The following is a 21,357-nucleotide window of genomic DNA, read 5'->3' as shown; positions in this document are numbered from 1 at the left end:
ATAAGGATAGAAGTATATCAGATTGGAAAAATGAGATTCGAGAAACCTGAGACGTCAGTAATAATGCTGAAATCAACTTTGATCAGGGCAAGAGAAAGGCATGAAGAAGAAAATGTTAACTGTGCATCAACACAAGTCAGTAGAATTTACAATCTGTGCTGCTTGAATGGATAATGATGTCCGAAAAGATATAGACTTTAGTGTTTATTTGGTATAGCAATACCCTCCAGTAACTAATAGAGATAATCATCCCCAGCTCCCAACTATATTTACCTTAGTTTGTTTAAATTATCATAAACATTAACACATCAAGTTGTAGAAACTCTCACTGAAAACTCAAAGAGCCAGGTATAAGAATGTTTTACTGTGCATGCAAGGCCATGAATGATCCCCAAGCCAGACCCATTTGTCCATATCTCCCCTCTTCATATACTCCACACCCCTGAAAAACCAGACGCTGCTTTCATGGACAGTCCTGTTCCACTGCCTATAATACCCTTTCCCACCTCCACTGAATGCCTATAAAGATGATATTCGTCCTTTCCCTGTCCCTGTTCCTCATCTAAGAAAACTTAGATGGTGCTTCTTCTGCAAAATGATTGTTGTAGCCACGTCAATAATTGATAGCCCCTTCAATGTTATTCCTAATACATATGCCTGTTTTAATGGAAACAAATGTCTTTTCAGGATTAAAGAAAAAAGCGTTTAATGTAGGGTCAAAGATGAAAAGATTTAATTGGTAATTGGTGATCATCCCCTATAATCTCTTGGGAGAAAGATTCCTGCAAGTTTAGGTGAGCTTCCCCTTCTGATTTAAGTGGCCAAGACTAGATGTAGTGATTTTTCTGCCTTCTAGACCAAGGTCGACTGCACAGTGTATATTTTCTGGACCAGGAGGCTTGAACTCCATCCTGTAGTTTATTGTTCCTCTATCCTCTTTATTTCCTATAATCTGAAGTTAAGTCCAAAGGCTATTTACACTTGATCAAACAATCTTGGTAAGAATGTGTCATAAATGATGTTGGATAATCCATACTGAGTCATCTTTAGATATATACCTTTATGCAGACCCACTACTATTAAGGCTAAATTATATCACTGTACTGAAGTGGTGACCACCAGAGAGATCCATGGTAAAGGTAAGTTTCTCCTTTGCAATTATCAAAAAATCTGTGGTGTGATGTGCTGGCCACCTTGCCAATATCCTCTCCTCCATAACCATCACTAATTGTCTTAACGTCTTTTATCGATTCTTGTCTGAATTGGTTAATTTATTGGGGGTTTTGCAAAATGATAATAGTACATGCATTTCCTTCCTTGTGAATTCAAAAAGCCCTACATTTATTAGCTCACACTCTTTTATTAAGAAGATCTTTTGTTCATCTCCTAGGATTGAACTACTTTGTAGTTTAGCTTTCATCAAGTTGGGGTGCATCTTATAATCCATTGCAATCGTTGCTATTAACTAAATAGCAAAAGGTAATACATTTTTGTGAAAATGTTCTGTTGATAATTTCTGGTAATAACAAGAAAGTTTCCACATCAAAATATTTCAGATTCTAAGAAATACAGCTATCCAATTGAGATGGACAAACCCTGACCAAATATAGAAAAGTATTTCAGTTTATTTATTCAAAGCAACTGAAATGTCAAGGCACTTAGAGAATTGTATATATTAACTTTAGTGACACTAATGTGAGGTCTGTTGGACCTTAATAAACACAATAAATATAATAATAAAATCCAGCCTCAAACATGTAAGAGCGGTTATTATCAAAAAGACAAGAGATAAGAGCTGGTAAAGATGTGGAGAAAAGGAAACACTTGTTAACTGTTTATGGGAATGTAAATTGATGTAGCCACTATGGGAAGCAGTATTTTTTTTCCCACAAAATATTGATAGAATTAACATAAAACCAAGCAATTCTACTTCTGGGCATATATCCAAAAGAAATCGTAACACTATCTCAAAATGATATCTGCACTTCCACGTTTATTGCAGTATTATTTACAATAGCCCACGTGGCAGGGTACAGGGTGCAGACAGAGGGCCCCTGACTCCTGTGTTCTGGGCCTGGATTCTTTAGGGCACATTGGGCTGTGTTGTGTTTTATTGGGGATAATCAGAGAAATGACTGAGCCCTTATTATGGACCAAGCTCTGGGTCTTGCCCACGCTGCCTCATTTAACTCCTAAAAACCACATTAGGAAGTAGTATATTAGTTTTCAATTGCTTCCATAATAAATTACCAAGTTTTATTGGCTTTAAACAATATGTATTATTTGTCCTGCAGGTCTGTAAGTCAGAAGTCCTGGATGGCTCTCATTGAGCTAAAATCAAGGTGTCTGCGGGCCCGCACTCCCTTCTGGGAGCTCTTGGGGAGCATCTGTTTCCTTGTCGATTTAAGTCGTTGGCAGGATTTCAGCTCCTTGCTGTGGGAGGACCAAGGTCCCGCATCCCTGCTGGGTGTCAGCAGAGGGCCGTCCCCAACTTCCCTAGGTAGCCTGCAATCCCTGCCTAGTGGTACCTCCCTCCTTCTTCAAAGCCAGCCACAGCGGTTTGAGTCCTTCTCACGATTCAAATCTCTCCTGTCTCTTTGTCCAACCTCACACCTCCCAAACTGACTCTTCTGCCTTCCCTTTCCAAGTGTAAAAGTCCATGTGATTACCTTCGAATCATCCAGATAATCCAGGATAAAATTTCTATTTCATCTGAATTGTTTGCGGTGCAGCAGAAATTAACACAACATTGTAGATCAACTACACTTCAATAAAAAAAAAGGTCAGTTGATTGGCAAACTTAATTCCATCCACAGCCTCAATTCCCTTTTTCCATGTTGTGTAACATAGGTGCAGGCCTGACACCAGGGAGTAAAGGTCATAAGGAGCAAAATCCTGCCTGTGACAAGTAGGTATTAATGTCTCCAACTCACAAAAGAGAGAATCTGGAAGAAGTGGAAGAAAATCTAGGAATATCCTTCTTGGACCTGCATTTCCCTAGATCAATGCACCATATAGTGAAACTCTAGTTAGTGGGGAAAACGTAATGAAATCTTATAGACCTAAAATTATAAATGATCGTATTGCAAGGATGTATGCCTTGGCCTCAGTGTGTTAGTACATTTGTCTGATTATGGCGACAGCGAAGGGTGACCCAGCTGGGCACGTGTGGAGACAACTAATATGATTACACATTAGCCACAGAAAATGTGACTGCCGTGCCACCCCTCTGGGACAGAACACACAGCCAGAACCCTCTCTCTTTGCTTGAGCTGACTTTGCTGTATCGGTCAGGACCTGCACGTGAGAAGCAGAGAAGCGTGACTCAGCTACAACGAACCTACTAGACGCCAGTACATAATCCATTTCTCTTAGCCTCTGGCGCCTGCCGGGCTGGGGGGATAGCAGTGTGCACTCCAGTGTGCCGGAGACAATGACAAAGGCAAGCTTGGGGTTTAGCCTGGAAGTGGTCAAGTGTGTGTCACGAGGCACAAGTAACAGATCTTAAGAAACGCATTCGCTCTTGGAACCCTTGTGCCCTGCTGTTGGGAATGGAAAATAGCTCAGCTGCTATGGAGAACAGTATGGAGGTTCCTCAAAAAATTAAAACCAGAATTTCCCTATAACCCAGCAATCCCACTTCTGGATATTTATGCAAGAGAAATAAAAGCAGGATCGCAAAGAGATATTTTCGCACAAATGTTCATTGCAGCACTGTTCACAATAGCCGAGAGGCGGAGGCAACCCCTTGTCCACCAATGGATGAATTAATAAAGAAAATGTGGTCTATACGTACAATGGGACACTATTCAGCCCTAAAAAGGAGGGAAATTCTGGCATACACTACAACATGGATGAAATTTAAGGACATTATACTGAAATAATCCAGTCACAAAAGACAAACTACATTGCTCCACTTTCACTTTATGAAGTGTTATAAAAACAGAAAGTAGGGCTTCCCTGGTGGCGCAGTGGTTGAGAGCCTGCCTGCCGATGCAGGGGACACGGGTTCGAGCCCTGGTCTGGGAGGATCCCACATGCCGTGGAGCAACTGGCCCCGTGAGCCACAACTACTGAGCCTGCGCGTCCGGAGCCTGTGCTCCGCAACAAGAGAGGCCGCGATAGTGAGAGGCCCACGCGCCGCGATGAAGAGGGGCCCCCGCTCGCCGCAACTAGAGAAAGCCCTCGCACAGAAACGAAGACCCAACGCAGCCACAGATAAATAAATAAATACATAAAATTTAAAACAGAAAGTAGAACAGTGGTCTACAGGGACTATAGGGGAAGACAGAAATGGGGGCTGCTGTCCAATCGGCGTAGAGTCTCAGTTTTGTAAGATAAAAAAGAGTTTTAGAGATCAGCTGCACAAAAACATGGATCTAGTCAACACTACTGAACCATACACCTACAAACAGTTAAGATGGTTAATTTTATGTTGTGTATTTTTTACCACAATGAAAAAAAGAGAGAGAGAAATGCGTTGGCGCTTAATTATGCAAATTCAGTTGGCTTCCCCATACTTCACTGAAACTGCCTCATGGTTCCACAAAAGAATGACAGCTGCTCCACTTAGCAAATCTACTGTTCTCTGTTATGAATATAAAGTTCTAGAACATAAGCTCCTCATGAATATTCCCCTCAGCACCATGTCCATCCACAAAAGAAGGATTTAAGAAAGAAATAAAGGTTTGCTTTCTTTAGAAAGTCAAAGCAGGTGTGTCTGAAATACACGCGGACCGGGACAGATTTACCTAAGAGGAGTCTGAGGTCACTCTGAGTTTTCAGGCCTGAATGACTTTAAAAAGTAATATCCTTAGTTGCAATAGCAAGAAGAACTAGTCTAGAAAACAAAACACCAAGTAATTTTCTTCTTTCTCAAGGTAATATTCTAGCCCTCAACTTAAGACTGAATATAGAAGATCTGATTTCATCCAGCTGTTCTGCCCATACTGACGACTTAAGCAGACTTAGCTGAACTACTGCCTCTGCTTTTCCTGAACAAGACATAATACTTAGGTGAAGGTTAACCCTTGGTTTGATAGACAGACCGCCAGAGACCATGGCCGCATATTAAGAACATACATGTGTCTTTGCTGGGTAAATCTTTTTAATTAACTTACTCCTTTTCTGTTCACTTATTTCGGAAATACGTCCTCACTGTTATTAAACCTTCCATGAGTATGAGGTTAGCGCCAAGCACACGATACATTAGCTGCAGGAACGCACTTCGCGGACTGGTCTGTACGCTTCGACCAGAGCCACCTGGACAGCTTTAGCGTGGGTCAGTGTCTGAATCGGCACTGCTCTCCCTGAAAGATCTAAGTGAGGGCACTGCCGCCGCCCCAGGGCCTGAAATAGTGACAGTTTTGTGCACAGCGTTTAGCAAGGGTGGCTACAAGGTCAGCCTCGGGGATGACAGAAGGGCCCCAATCCTACTTCTCTCCTCCCTGGGGACTGAAAACACAGGTGGCTTCTCCCCTTAGAACCAGGACCCCTGTGTGCATGAGGAGACTGGACCTCCTACTTTCGTGTGCGTGCGTGCGTGTGTGTGCGTGCGTGTGTGTGCAAAAGAGAGAGAGAGGGACAGATGGAGGGGCAGTGGGAATGACTCGGGACGACCCAGGGCAAGTTTTCTGTGTTAGCATTTTAAGAGGCAAATGGTACTGCTTTTATCTCCTGCAGATTTCTAAACCCACTGAGATACTGAAGTCAAGGAGACATATAGCAGAACGCCAGTCTGGTCCTAATGAGGTTGTAACTGAAGCCTGTATGTCAGCAGAATCAGCTCTCAGAGCCCTCACCTCCGCCTTAGGCTGACTTACCCAGGCAAAGGCAGCCATGCAGACCTGGAGCAGAGCAGAGCACACGCCCTGGGCAGGCAGCTGGGCCCGGAAGAGAAGGGCGGGGAGAGCTGAGCACGCTTGTCCTCCGGGGGGAGAAGGAGTGAGGGCTAAGGCAAGAGGCAAGCGGGGTTTCGGAAGATCCCTCCTCCTGCGAAAAAACTGCCTCCAGTGCTGTGCTTGCCAAACAGAAGGAATTTCCTGGGAAATGAAAGACCCGTTAACCAGGCTAAAGGCAACGTGGTGGGAGCCTTTAACAGAGAGAAGGGCGGTGGGGAAGGGAGAAGGAGACAGAGAGTTGTTAACAGAGATGAGCACACGTGCACACTTAGTTGTGTGCGCGTGCCTGCTAGACCTTGTCGCTCACCACCTGGCCCTACAAGCGTGAAGTCGGTAGCCACTGCAGTCGCCGACCTTCAACGTCCCCTGAAAGGAGGACAGGGCTGAGATCAGGAGAGAGGCATCTGTGCTCTGGGAAAAACTGGCAGAACAGGGCTTCAGGTATTTAGATATTTGCAGGAGAAGATTCTATGAGCCCAGTTTCTTGCATCTGCTCATATCTAGAAAAGCCCTAGAATCATTAATGAAGACATCTGCTTCTCGTGACTAGCAACCTTTGGCTAAAATGTGTGCTCGATGGCATGTACCCCCTTCCCTAAAATCAGATATGTTCTGACCTGCCCCCCATGCCCCAACCTCTTCAGAGCAGTGACTCAGAGCTACCCGACATGCTGTCTCCCGGGCTATAATCCTCATTGGGCTCCAAATAAAACTTAACTCACAACCGTCATGTTGTGCATTCTTTTTCAGTTGACACACTCTATATACTGTATATCTTCTATTAAAGGTGATCAGGTTTTTCTCCAGTGGTGGACTGGATGTTTGTCCAGAACCAGCACAGATCTAAGTGAGCACAAGGTTATTTGCCCACCTTTAGGTAAAAAAGGGGAGATGCCTTGAACACCTGGCCTCTGAAATTGTGTTCTTTATTCACACCCCTCGGGGGAGAGGTATGTGGGCGCAGGGAATCTGTTCACTGCTGAATCACCAGTGCCTAGAACAATGCCTGGTGGTTAACACGGGCTGGGCAAATGTTTGAACAAACAAATAGTAAGGCAACAGTCACACATCAAGGCAGCTCCTTATTTAAACACACAAACAAAAATTTCACCCTATGTCATCAATAAATCTTTGAAACAACAGTGGTCATTTCTATTGGTATCTTACTTTTGTCCATTTGTTTTATTAGCCAAAGTTCACTGCTATCGCTCTTGAACTTTTATGCCATCTGGTGTCTGGGAAATGTGAAACACAGAATTTTACTTCTTCCTTATTCTCTAACATTTCATGGAGGACATTGTCGGGGGCGGGGTAGGAGGGGCTGTCCACAAGTCCTCAGCTGTACTGCACTCATCTCGCTAAATCTGCATCGGGATCATCAGACCCTTTCTGAAACATTTCGCAGCCTGCCTTTGAAGCTGAACCCTGACTACAGAGCCATGGCCAATTTCTAAGGCGGTAGATGTTTGTTTCCTTATGTGATATTAATAGAGACATTCAACGCAGCGCCCAATTCCCAATGTTTAAGTGTATCTATTAGGTCTCCTTTAGAACTACATGTTCCTAATATTTTTTCTTATACTTCTTTCCCCAATAAAGTATGGGGGAAAAGAAAAAAAGAAAAAACAAAAAAATTTCAAAAGCACGGTCAATTAAAAAAAAATGCCGCAATGTCAAATAATGTATTACAAACCAATGCTGACATTTAAAAAAATAAAATTCAATAACTTGTTTTGCTGTATTATCTCTAAGATCTCTTGAGTTGTTCATATTTCAAATGTCAAACACATTAGACAGACTCCCCCCCAACAGGAGCAAAATGCTCTTTTAACCTGGTGAGCACCACGGTTACACATTTATTATAATTCTGAGCAAATATCAACATTGCTTATTATTCTTTCAGTTTAACTCAAACTTACGAGGAAGTCAATAGTCTATTATACTCACAGCATCTTTGCACGTAGAAAAATTGTGCACGCTTTGCAGACACAAGTAAGCAAAGTAAGAACGACAAGTGGAGAAGGAAATATATAGCTTTTTCAGTCTTGTATGGGGGGTAAACACAATTCCTGTTTTTCTAAATAAATAATTCTTACACTTTATGATACAGCTAAAAGCCTAGAAGGAAAATGGGACACTAGTGGAAATGCTCTCCCACCTTTTTTATTCTGCTGTTAAGAGCCCCTCCTACACTTGGCTTTTTGGAACCCTGGCTGTGCTCAGAACACGCTGGTCGTGGTCTGGGTTTCCCATTAGCTTGCTCTTCCTACTGTGTAAGAACTGGCTAGCATCCTTGCCACTCTCTCCAGAGAAGATACTCCCATGAACCTCAGCTCACAGCACGAGGAGATGAGTCTTCACCATCCTCCATTCAAGAGCCATTTCATCATGGTTCTGCTGTCTCTTAACAACCTCTTCCGCGTAAGATTCCACATATAAGCGATGTCATAAGATATTTGTCTTTCTCTGTCTGACTTATTTCACTCACTGTGACAATCTCTAGGTCCGTCCATGTTATATAGTATATTTTGATCTCTAGAACTTTCTGCTAACATTCCTACTGACTTCAGCACCCGATTCATTTTCTTCTTTTCCTGCCCTTTTCTTGCCATCATTCTTGGAAAATCAACCTGGACCTAGATGATTCTTCTAACAAATTAATCTGATAGTCACAGAGCCTCCTACATGACAATTACTTTCACTCCACTCCAATTACCCATTAACACAGAGGTATCTTTGCCTTTAGGATCATTTACACAATCACACCCCTGCCTGCATACCCCACCTTCTCTCCTTCTTTATGAACTTGATGTTGCATTCACCGAAAGCTCTGGACGACTTTTCTCCACCAACCCATCAGCCCCCTCTGGCACCTCTGTTTCGCTTCCCAGCATAGACTCCAGCATTGCTTTTGCCAGGGCCCTAGATTCTCTCTTCCTTGTTCTTCTGCAGGGTGCATTTTGCCAATCCCTATTCTAGACACATACCCTTCGCTGCTTGATTTGGGATCACTGAGAGAAGCTAGATAAAATGGTAAATGTATGTTGATCCATTCCCTCTAAATTCATGTTCTCCAACTTGGGCTGTGTGAGCCACTCTACCAAGCCCCTGAAACTGGGCCATAATTGACTTGTCACCCTCTTTCTAGCTTCCTCTGTGTGCTAATCATTTCCAATCTGTTGACTGAGACTTGCGTGCCCCTTGGACACTCACCACACCTGTGAGCTGGCCTCTGCATGAGGGTCAGTTCCACAGGCCCAAGTCCCCAGATAGCCTCACACAGATGGGTGGGCAGTTTTCATCAAAGCACAGTGCCTTTCTCTTCTGCTTTTGTCAAAGGAATCATCATTCCTTGAAGGGAAGCCCCAGATTTAACCACCTAGTTCAGACCTCACCACCTCACTGCCCTAGATGGTCACAATGGCATCCTAGGTCCTCAGCACCTCAGGTGTCTCCATTCTCCAGACCTTTCCACACATACCAAGAGCTCATACTTCCTTAAGAACACTTTCGGCGTGTCACTTCTTTGCTCAGAATGTTTTTGTGGGTCCCTAATGTCATACAAGTCTTGGATCTAAGGCCCTTTGGGGATTTCTCCTAGTAAGCCTTACAATGTCTGGCACAGAGACCTACAGGACGTGGGCAGTAATCAGCAGGTAGTACACTGCAGGGGGCAATAAATTCCCATGAGCTTTTATGGTGAAGTTTGGTAGCTTATTAAGTTAACTGAGAACTTCTGTCCCATTTACTGTATTTTCAGTTCAGATGATGAAACATTTGCTGAGGATCACTCCCCTGGAGTTATTATTTGGGGAGAGGAACCACCAAGTGTTTAACTGTTACTATATGCCAAACATTTACTATATACTTTATATGTGTTATCATTTAATCTCCAAAACAATCCTGATAGATGGATGGTATGGTCACTATTTTAAAGTTAAGGGAACTTTCAGTGTGGCTAAGAAACTTTCACAGGTAACATACATGTGTGGATCTAGAGTTCACGTTTAGACACGTCAGGCTCCAGACTATTCCAAATACTATTTTTCGGGCTTCCCTGGTGGCACAGCGGTTGAGAGTCCGCCTGCCGATGCAGGGGACGCGGGTTCGTGCCCCGGTCCGGGAAGATCCCACATGCCGCGGAGCGGCTGGGCCCGTGAGCCATGGCTGCTGAGCCTGCGCGTCCGGAGCCTGTGCTCCGCAACGGGAGTAGGCCACAGCAGTGAGAGGCCCACGTACCGCAAGAAACAAATAAAACAAAAACAAATACTATTTTTCTCTCCTCCAATCTTAAGAATCCCCAGGTATCTATAAATGAAAATTATTTCATTTACACAGACACACACACACTCAAACACACACACACACACACAGACACACAATTTTTGAAAAGTCCCTGATCTTAAAATAAATAGATTCTAGCGCTAAGAACGGAAAATGTGATCAAGGGCAGAATATGGCGCCCTCAAGACGAAATGTTCTCTCTTGGTAGCCGTCTGATCTCTTCCTCGAGAAGTAGAGTTAAGGGAAGAGTGAAGAAACAAACGGCTTCAGTAACACCCTCTCAATACTCTATGGTGTGACAGCACAAGCAACTCATAACACGCTCTCGGCAGAGTCAGGAGCCACGCAGGAAGTGCCCCATGATCGACACACTACATTGCCACGTGCAACCTTGGGTACACACAGGCTGACTGCAACTGCGAGCTCATTCCTTTCTCCATCTGTTGTAAATTTGCCAGCCTAAGACATGCAGAGGCATTCCCCTGCATCCTGAAGGATGTGTTGTCAACACTCCTTATCCTGGAAAACACAAAGGCTAATAAAGACCAGATTGTTAGCACAGAAACATGGAACCACTAACTCCTTCTCATTTATCTATCTGAGGACTTCACTCTCAGAGAAGATAAAGGTCAAGCCAAGAAGTGATGACTGATTTAGAAAGATAAATATTCCTTGGGTGGGGGCAGGGCGACCGCCTGGATGAGCAAGGGGATGAGTTGGAAAAGCCTACGCAAATATTTTCTTTTCACCTTAAAATTTAGATTTAGTTTGTAAACAAATTTGGGTCTAGCTACTGACTCTTAGGACACAATGCAGAAATTCAGTACCCATAAATATATAAATAAAATTTTTCTAAATTTTCTACAACTAACATTATTTAGGTGGCAATGACTTAAGAATTAGAAATAGTAACTAGAATTCTTATTGCTCACATCTTTATTCTTACATTATATTTTCTCTAAACACCATATACTGAGAAAGGATTCTCAGTTTTTGGAAGTGCATTGCTAGTAATGTACGATCCTTAAGAAGGCAGATATTAAAAGACCATAAAATCTTTCTCTTTCTTGACAATAATTGAGGTTAATCACCCTTAGATAAGTGTTGATTCCTTTTTTAATAATTGTAATACCAGAGAGATGGTATTAAAGCCATTTCTAATATTTAAAGTAAACTATGATGACCAGGGAATTTAACAGATTATTTAAGTGTATGCATAAATCTGCTAAAGATTTTTGCTTAAATGTGTTCTAAATTCTTGTATCTTTCAAAACAATCGAAAGTGTAAACAATATGTGTCCAGGGACCCCATATTCCACCCCCCACTATGTCATATGTTAACAATTTGACTAATAGTATTTATAAGCAACATCTATTTGAATGAGCACTAGGCCTAAATTAACTTTGTCATGTATACACTGCATGTAATAAGAATATCAGAGCGTTAACAAGCGTCAGAGTGCTCTAATCTGTTTCAATTTCAAATAGCCATTTACACATGTAACTAAAACTGGTAATAATATGCTTAATTACATTTTCAGGGATTTTCTTTTTTTTTTTTTTTGAATTGAAAAAATGGTTGAATTTATTTACCTGGAAGTAAAGCAACAGAAGTTCTAAACACTGAAGAATGTCCCAGAAAGGGTTCAGTGCTTAATGATATTTCACAGTGATCCTAGTCAGTTTGGTATAATCTGCTGTTTTATTTTACTTGATTTTATTTTATTTACTTATTTTTTAGCATCTCTATTGGAGTGTAATTGATTTACAATGGTGTGTTAGTTTCTGCTGTGTAATGAAGTCAGTCAGCTATACATATACATACATCCCCATATCTCCTCCCTTGTGCGTCTCCCTCCCGCCCTCCCTAACCCACCCCTCTAGGTGGTCACAAACCACCAAGCTGATCTCCCTGTGCTATGTGCCTGCTTCCCACTAGCTATCTATTTTACATTTGGTAGTATATCTATGTCCATGCCCACTGCCACTTCGTCCCAGCTTACCCTTCCACCTCCCCGTGTCTTCAAATCCATTCTCTACGTCTGGTCTTTATTCCTGTCCTGGCCCTAATTTCTTCAGAACGATTTTTAATTTTTTTTAGATTCCATATATATGTGTTGCTTTTTGGGAAGTCTGAGGTCTTATGCCAGCCTTCAGTAGGTGTTCTGTAGGAGTTGTTCCGCGTGTAGATGTATTTCTGATGTATCTGTGGGGAGGAAGGTGGTCTCTGCGTCTTACTCCTCTGCCATCTTGAAGGTCTCTCCATTTTTAGGGATTTTCATGATCAGGTTTTATAAAATACGAATTAGATAATTGCCTTTCAATTATGACATCTTAATTCAAACCAATTTAAATGTGACCTCTAGAAATAATGGCTCATTTTCTGTCAGGACTTAAAAGTCATATTTTCCTCCTCATTCCAAAGCCTGTCCTCTACATTTTTAAACATAAAGCTATCTGCTGTTCTTTGAAAGGAAAAAGATTATAATGATCAAAGGGTTTGTATGTATTAAAGAACAGTGAAGGATGTACCTTTGTGCTCTCACCTGCTGATTTGTATGCATATCAAAAAAAGTGGCGTTTGTTCTCAAATCTATCTATACCAGTTATATTTGTTATAATAATTATGTAAATTAATAAAATATCACACGAGCCATGAATTATGAGGGTGAAAAGAGTTGTTTCTAATGAAACTATGTTGAATGCATTAGAAAGACTGAGTGAAGGCAAAAGACATTAGAAAATGTTGAGTTTGGTATGTGCAAAAGACCATTCTTAAAGAAAAAAACATAATAAATAAAAAGCACCGCCCTCTAAGTTCAGCTTGTTTGCAAAAATACACAAGTGGTTACTCGTCTTTAAAAAGATTGAATCTGGAAATCACAGATTCCAGTCGTGTAATAGAGAAACCTAAGCCCCTACAAAAAAGACAATGAGAAACTAAGAGCCTCCAGGGACCTACTCAAGTAATGACCTTGGGCATCCATTCAAATATTATCAATAAATGTCCTTTCTATGCATAACATCAAAATAAGGTGGGTAAGATATATGTGTGGGTATCTTTAATTATCCACTTCAGCCTAATTTTTTTCTATTAGTTAATCAAGTATTTGTCCATATCACACATCTTCTACTGTAACATAAACTTCTGAAAGCCTCTGTTTTCTTGGTGAAATAAAAGGCAATGTGCTTCTGAGTAGCAGTGGGTAGAAGTGCTAGAGGTTTGGAGAAGGTGGGAAGGAGTACAGTTAAACACCTAGGATTGCGGGCATGAGACATCAGAGGAGGCTGGTGGACATCAGTTTAGAGTAATGCCAGCCTGATTGGAGGGTTTTCTCCAGCAACCCTCTGCTACTTGGATACAGGTGATGAGAGTGTGGGTGGCTCAGTTCATTCAAGGTTAAGGGGTTACCAGGTGGATGGGACTGAAGCAGCAGAAGGCATCAGAAGTGACAATATTTGCGAGAAGGTGATCATAATAATGAATCATAGGAGGTACACTAGACAAGGAAGAATGATAACAAGAGGACGGCCAGCAGGTAGAAAGTTGTGGGATTAATGGATTAAAATTTTCAATGAGGTTGAAAAGTTTTGCTGCGAGAGCACTTGAGCGTGTGAGCTAAACCGTTAGGGAGGTAGGATTGGGAGGTTTTCGTTGGAGATTTCAGAGACGGTAGGGTTTTTAGTGATGATATGGTCCAAGATATGACTATGGGGTGGGCGGATGTGGTACAGGTGTCAAAAAGTCATTGGAAAGAGATGGCCTAGGAACCGAGTAGCTAAAACGTGAAGACATCTTCACGGATGTTGAAGTCATCTGAGATGTTGGAAGAGTTTGGGCAGAAAAAGAGGGCTGCCATCCAGGGGCCAAAGTGTTCAGCGAATGAAGTCATGGGAACATGTGAATGGAATTTTGACTGTTTCAAGGAAGAGGGACCTCATATGAGTGAATGATGTGAGCTTCAAAGAAGCAGTATTGTTTTTATTTTTATATTTTCAGAAGAACAAGAGACCTAATGGTCTGGAAATGATGGTAGAGAGTGGGACTGGGGTAACAGAGATGACAACTAAGGCAACTGGGATAGGAGAAAAGAAAACCAGCCTTTTCTGAGAAGGCTTCTGGAAAAATGTTATCAGAAAAGAGCTGGCTTGCAGGCAAAATGTTTACAGGAAGGTTCCCAGAAGACAAAGAAGATGCTGAAGCTGTTGAGGATAAAGGGGCGTTTACTGATCCAAGAGTAAGAGCTACTAGTTCAAGACCAGGGAGCTAATCAGAGCTCTGCCAGAATCCAGACGCAAGTGTGTTTGACTCCTAAGCAGAGTCAACGTGACTTATCGGAGAGAGAAAATTCACCCAAATTAGTGAATTGGATGTTGGGCGTGGGGAAATACATTTTCAAAACTTTTTCCTTCTTCTCTTTTATCTTGACAATTTCAAGGACATTAGTGTTGTTATGGTGGCATTCTATCTGAAGATGGAACAGAGAGAAGAGAATAGTTGTGTAGTCCCAGAAAATACAGTAGCTCCACTTAGCCTCAGAAACTCGATGTGAAGGTAAAAATTCAGGTGAGTCTTTTGGAGCTGGCAGAGATATTACATCAATTGAGACAGCGATGATGTTTTAGAGCTTATGAAGCACTTTTTATAAATTGTTGTTGCACTGGAATGCTTCCCACAAGAAACTATTCAGAATGAAAATGACAACGGGAAGATCAAATTCTCATCAAAGTTGATTATTCTGGCAGAAAGAGTACGCAAAATATCTTTTCGTATTCATTCTCTTAAATATTGCGTGTAATTGATGAAACACCTTCTACTTTGGAACATTCTATCCCTAAACCCCTGTAAACGAAATGATACCATTCAAGGTCCAATATTCTGACCAAATTCATGTCTCTTCACTGTGAAGGATGATAGAGTACAAGGTCAAAGGAACCAGGAACAGGATGTTAGATATATTTATTTAACCCTCTAACATTTGGACTATAAAAAAAACATAAAAATTATGAGGAAATTCCTGTCAAATTCTGACTGGAAAATTCCTGCAATATGAAATGATTAGACAGAGTTTCCCAGAACAATGGGCCCCTTCAGCTCTTCTTTTCCCTAATCTATGTAGAAAAAAAATATATGTAGTGATGATTCTTTCTGCCAGAAGATAAAAATCTCATTATCCTCTGATCTATAATCTGCTTTTCCCCAGTGATCCACATTGTCTTTCTTCCCCTAAGTTAACATCCAAGAAAAAGTATTTTTCCCAGCTTTCTAGGTTCAATGGCCACCACTGTTTTATCTGCCTGGTACCTTTATGCCTTTTTCTTGAAACTCCACTAATCCCTTGCATCTAACCATACAACATGTGGAGCAGAAAATGCCACAAGGCAATGTGACCCTGTCCACTCTTGATGAGTCCAGGGATGGACACCTGACTTAAGTTAGACCAATCAGAGTAAAGCTTAAATGCTGTCAGTACCGTGTGTACCTCCTTGGAAGATCAATGGAATGAAGGAAGGTGATCTGAAGGGCAAGAGGGGAGAATAAATCATCATAAGTGTGTTTTCAGTGATGCTGCTGCTGCTTGGACAGCAGGGATGAAGATGCAGATTAAACCCTCCTGTCTTCCTGTCCAATTGCTTCTGAAATCCATCCGAATTCCTGTCCGAGGATTCTATGAGACAGCCCCGTATCTCTGTGTCTTTATATGACACAGCCTTCCTGGTCTTGCTGAAGCTGCTATATCTTGGAATGTTGTTCTGCGAGCAAACAAAATACTAGGTATTCAGGAAGTTGTTGCATCTACAGTTTCTCTAAGATACGCCAGGAATACACAGTTTTTGAAGCAGAAGCATGAAAAGAATGCTTCCATTTCTGTACTAACAAGCACTTTGAAATATCTGTCTCAACCACAACCCTGTGAGTAATAATAATAATGAGAGTTAATGTTTCCTGTGAGGTAAGAAGTTCTCAACCACATAGATTATAGTCGTCACTGCATTCAATCTTCACACAGTGCTTAGATGCTTAAAAGAAACTGGAGCTCAGAACCATCAAGTGAGATGGACAGAGATTCCCCATCCAGGTCCGTCTTTAAGCGAGGACTTGTCCCAGCTGCTGGACATGCTGTCGGCAGGCAGTCTTCAGCTATCTGGTATCCCTCGCTGCTCAATTCCTCCGCTGCCCATCCTGCATCCTTCTCCTCCCTTCCACAGCTCTTCATCCCAATGTCCCCCACAATAAACACCTGAATACAGTTGTCTGGCTCAGAGGCTGCTCCCTGGGAAATCCGACCTCCAGTGATTAGATTGTCCAAGTTCCTTCAGCCTGCAAGGGCAGAGCTAGAATTTATATTGGGCTCTTTTTGACCCCAAGCACATACATTTCTCCTCTGTACTAGCCACAGTATATATAATACATCAGTGCAGAAAATTATTAAGATACCACTAAATCATAACTATTTAGTTCACAATGCTTGCTTTGTCCATAGAAACACAGTATTTTCCTCAATTATCCCAGAGAGAAAATTCTGAAATTTGTAAAAAATAAAACTGTTCTTTCCTTACTAGAAATACCTCTAAGAGTATCAAATACAAAATTTGAAAGTGGAAGTCTGATTCTTTAAAACTTCCCCTTGACTGCAAAGAAAATAATTCATTTTTGAAAAGAAATGATGTTCTATATCTTCATTATTGCTGCAAAATACATTTACGCGGGGTATAATACATTTTAATCTCAATTCTGAATAAAATGTACACCGGTAGTTTCCCATAAATTACTGTCTTATGAATGCTGAGAAATTCTGACCCTAAAACCAGTGGGAGAAAAGCAGGAAAGCAGATGAGAATGTCAGAATTTCCCACTCACAATCTTGATTCTTTCCTTTTTAATGAAGAATTCATATTCAGCTTTTTAGAGTCACTCAACCCAGAAATCACCCACCCAACCCCATTTTCAACCCTTGGGGGTTGCTTAGAAATGGCCTTTCTCTATGTACAAAGATTACAGAAAGCCCTTCTCAAAAATTTGATCCAGTTGCAGAAGAAAATAAAATAATTTTAAAGGCTCTTCTGGGTTTTTTCCAACAAAATAATGAGCATTAAGGAGTTAATGAGTAGGCGGCCTTTAATGAATCCCATTTTTATTCCCCAGTAAACCTGGAGGGAACAGAGCTGGCAGAAGAACAAAGGTGAGGCCACACAGCTCTGAGTGTCGGAGCCCTCCCTCCGCTGTGGGAAGCCAGCTGGGCAGATTTATCCCAATGAGGAAAATGTTTTTCTTCCTTAATGTGGATTAGACCACACTGCCCCTGAGAAGTACTGCTTCTCCTTAGATGTGTGTATGTATGTGCGTGTGTCATTTGATTTGATACTTAACTCCTGAATGACCCTGAAGGATGAAAAGACATCCTCTTCAAAGGAGCCTGAACTGCATGCAAAAGCCTAATTGCAACTTTGTGCTGACTTGGAATTGTGTTGCTGAAGCCCAGGCAGAGGCGTTCCACTGAACGAGCACCTAGCCACCGCCCATTCAGATCCACGCTGAGCCCCGGATGCTATCTTTCAGCACCACCCAGACATCAGGAGATCTGCACGTGGGTCATGACCCGCCTCAGCTTGCTGAGGGGTGAGAGGAGAAGTGGAGATGGAGCCTATGGGAAAAAGGATGGGTTTCCCTGAATGGGAGTCGCGATGTCGCGGTCCTGATAAGGGGATTTGCTGAGAACAGAACAGATGGGACAGCAAGGCCACTCCATGGAGTGTTTAACTTTTTTTATTGTGTCTATTCTTATGAACTGTGAAGGCACTTAAATAAATAGACAGTTATAAAAAGAGTAAAATCTTTCTAAATCCTAAATCCCTCACTTAATTAGTTAGTTCCCCCGTCCAGGACAGTTGGGTGCCCAGTAGCCTTGGGTGGTAACAGTGTGTAGGACAAGGGCAGCGAGAGCACAGTGCGGGCGTCTTGCGTTCACCCCTGTGCGCTGTCCCTGGGGACGCAGCGGGGATCCTCTCGAGGTGGCTGATAACCAGGGGCCCTGGCAGATGGCTGGGCGGCAGTGCTTCTGGTGGACAGGTGAGGAGTGGCTGAGAAAAGAAGTAGCCAGGAAACATCTTGAAAGTAAGTATGACATAATCTTTCTTTCCAGAATATACTGGAAGCAGGAGACCTTTCAAGAGTGAGGGAGTTTGCTGCTTCTCAGGCTCCTTCCTGGCAGGGAACGTCAGTCCAGCACCCAGGCCAGCATAACAAATCTTGAACTCCAATTGGATCCTATTTAGTGGCTGGGCTGCTCTGTTTCGTGACCCATTTGTGTACTTAAAAATTGTAATTAACTGCTGACATTTGAAAAATGGGAGATTTCAACAAAAATTCAGATTTCTAGCTTTTTAATCTAGCAATACCAAGCTCCCATCCTAGAACGACAACACCCAGCCAACAGTGAGTAGCCACCACTGCCTTTATGGAGGGATCAGGGCTCTGCAGCCCCACCAGGCAGCTCCCCTCACACTCAGCGTGGGCCTGGCCCCTCCTGTGTGTATGTTCCCCAAGTCCAGGGCAAGTGGGGAAGGGTTACATTGCACCTGTCACCTAAAGAAGTACTATGAAAACCATTTTATTTTTACATTTTGCTTATTCACGTCTGCGATTTAAAGGAAGGAACTTCGCAAAATAACTAAATGGAAATGACATCTAGCTTGCAGCTAAGACCATAGATTTCAAACACCCTCACATAAACCCCAATATTTTTCACGATGTAAACAAATGCAACTTTGAGTTGCAAAATTGGCAAAAGCAGTGAGAAGTTGGGAAAGCAATTTCTGACACAATGAGACAGCGTCAGAGTCCAAGGACTTTGAGGTGCATATCTCAGAGTGTCATCACTCATATCACAAATGTCCCTGTTTATAAATACGGGGAGAAAACAACTAGTCCAGAGTATTTTTCTCCTACATATTGCTTTTCTGGTTGAGGCAAGAGATCAGCAAGTTAAGTTATACAACCTGAAGGAGACCCCTTCCATCTTACCCAACATCTTTCTCAGTGTGTTTGACTGTATATAGCAACAGATCAAAATAAAATTGGATTGCATATGTCTTCACTAACTACAGAATTTAAAATGCCCAAATCTAAAGCTAATATAAAAATTTTGGTGATATGTCCATAAACAGATGTTAGAAAAGTATCTTCATAGAGTATCCCCGGAGCAGTTTCTTCAAATGCCCTCAGAAGGGAATCTCTTCTGTCCCCAGTCTCCCTGGTTAAAATATGAAATGCATTGCATTTTAGTTACGTTGGTCTTTCCAATGAGATTATTCAGAACTGCTTCTCAAACGTCTCCCTGGTTTGGGGCCTCCCAGCAGTCAGTAGCAGAGAAAGTAGGTATTTAGAGAATAGCCTGCCCTAGATGAGTCATTCTTATTTGTGGAATGCTATACAGTAAAAATGAGCACACAGATAGGCTGATCTTATTTCATTTCTAGCCTCATAGGCACTTTCCTTAACTATTTCACTCTCAGGATCTAGAAGATCAGAAAAAAAAAAAAAATATTGAAAGGGGGAGCTGGTGGAGAAGATGATTCCAAACAAGTCATTTAATGTAGCTCCCTTTTCCAATACAGGTTACCACACAGACGCTGCTAGCCTAAGACATAACCCGAAGCAGAGAGCCAGGCTGATCTCAAGAAGAGGTGACTCAGTGCTTGCGGAAGAACCACTGGACCGCACCACCTGCCCACAGTGCCATTTTCCATTCTCCTCCTCGCACCAGGCTGAGCTTCCTGCCCTTCTCTCCACCTTCTACTGTTCTGCAAGGAGCAATGGGCATGGAGTCAGAACATCTGAGTTTTAATACAGATCTGCCACTTGTTTTTTTTTTTTTTTTTTTTTGCGGTACGCGGGCCTCTCACTGTTGTGGCCTCTCCCGTTGCGGAACACAGGCTCCGGACACGCAGGCTCAGCGGCCATGGCTCACGGGCCCAGCCACTCCGCGGCATGTGGGATCTTCCCGGACCGGGGCACGAACCCGTGTCCCCTGCATCGGCAGGCGGACTCTCAACCACTGCGCACCCGGGGAAGCCCTCCTTTGCTGTTTTTGAACTGCACAGATGAGGAGAGAGAAGCCCAGCTGGGAGCAGCACCCGCCCTGATGCTGCAGAGACAAGAGCTGGGAGTTGAAGCCTAAGAGTTAGAAGGACTTGGTAACACTAGACCTTCACTGAGACTCCAAAAATGCCACGTGTTAGGGGAGCAAAGAAAAGTTCACTATTTCATAGTTATAGTTCAAATACATGTTGGGAAACACTCCTGCTAATTAATCCCCAAACTAAAAACCACATTCTTAAAACTAAGGGCAAAACAGGAATAAATCCACCCTAACAAAGCTTAAATCAAGACTCTACATCATCAGTGATATGCTGGTAATTTTTAAAAACATTTGTTTGGAATAATTTTGGATTCACAGAAAACTTGCAAACACAGTGCAAAGAATTCCCATATGCCCTTCGCCCACCTTCCCCTAATGCTAGTAGTTTGCATAATCATAGTACAGTTATCAAAACCAGATAATTAACATTGGTGTGATACTATTAACTAAACCCCAAACGAGGCATTATTCAAATTTCATCAATTTTTCCACTAATGTCCTTTTCTGTTCCAGGACCGCATCCAAGATCCCTTGATACATTTTTTAAAATCTCCTCCAAGGGTGACAATCTCCAATTTTCAGTCTCTCCTTGTTCTTTGTGACCTTGACACTTTTGATAAGTGCTGGTCTATTATTTTGTAGAATGTTCCTCAGTTTAGGTTTGTCTCATGATTACATTGATTTTGCATTTTATGCAAGAATGGCATAGAAGTCATGTTGTGCCATTTTCATTGCATCCTATCAGCTGATATGTGATATCAATATGTCTCATTTACGGTGCTGTTAACTAGATAGAAGGTGGTGTGTGCAGGGTTTCTCCACTGTAAAGTTAATATTTTTCTTTTTATACTTAATGAATATTTTGTGAGTAAGATTTTGAGACTACGCATACCGCTTCTCCTAAAATGCTAATTTTAGTGACAATTGGTAGATCTTACCTGCAGCAATTATTATCATGGCATTTGCCTAATGTTATTTTATATTTCCTTCATACTTTCTACATATATTAATTAGAATTCTTCTGTAAGGAA

This window comes from Phocoena sinus, chromosome 17 (assembly GCF_008692025.1).
Source record: "Phocoena sinus isolate mPhoSin1 chromosome 17, mPhoSin1.pri, whole genome shotgun sequence".
Taxonomy (NCBI): Eukaryota; Metazoa; Chordata; class Mammalia; order Artiodactyla; family Phocoenidae; genus Phocoena; species Phocoena sinus.
Note: the sequence above shows the minus strand (reverse complement) of the source record.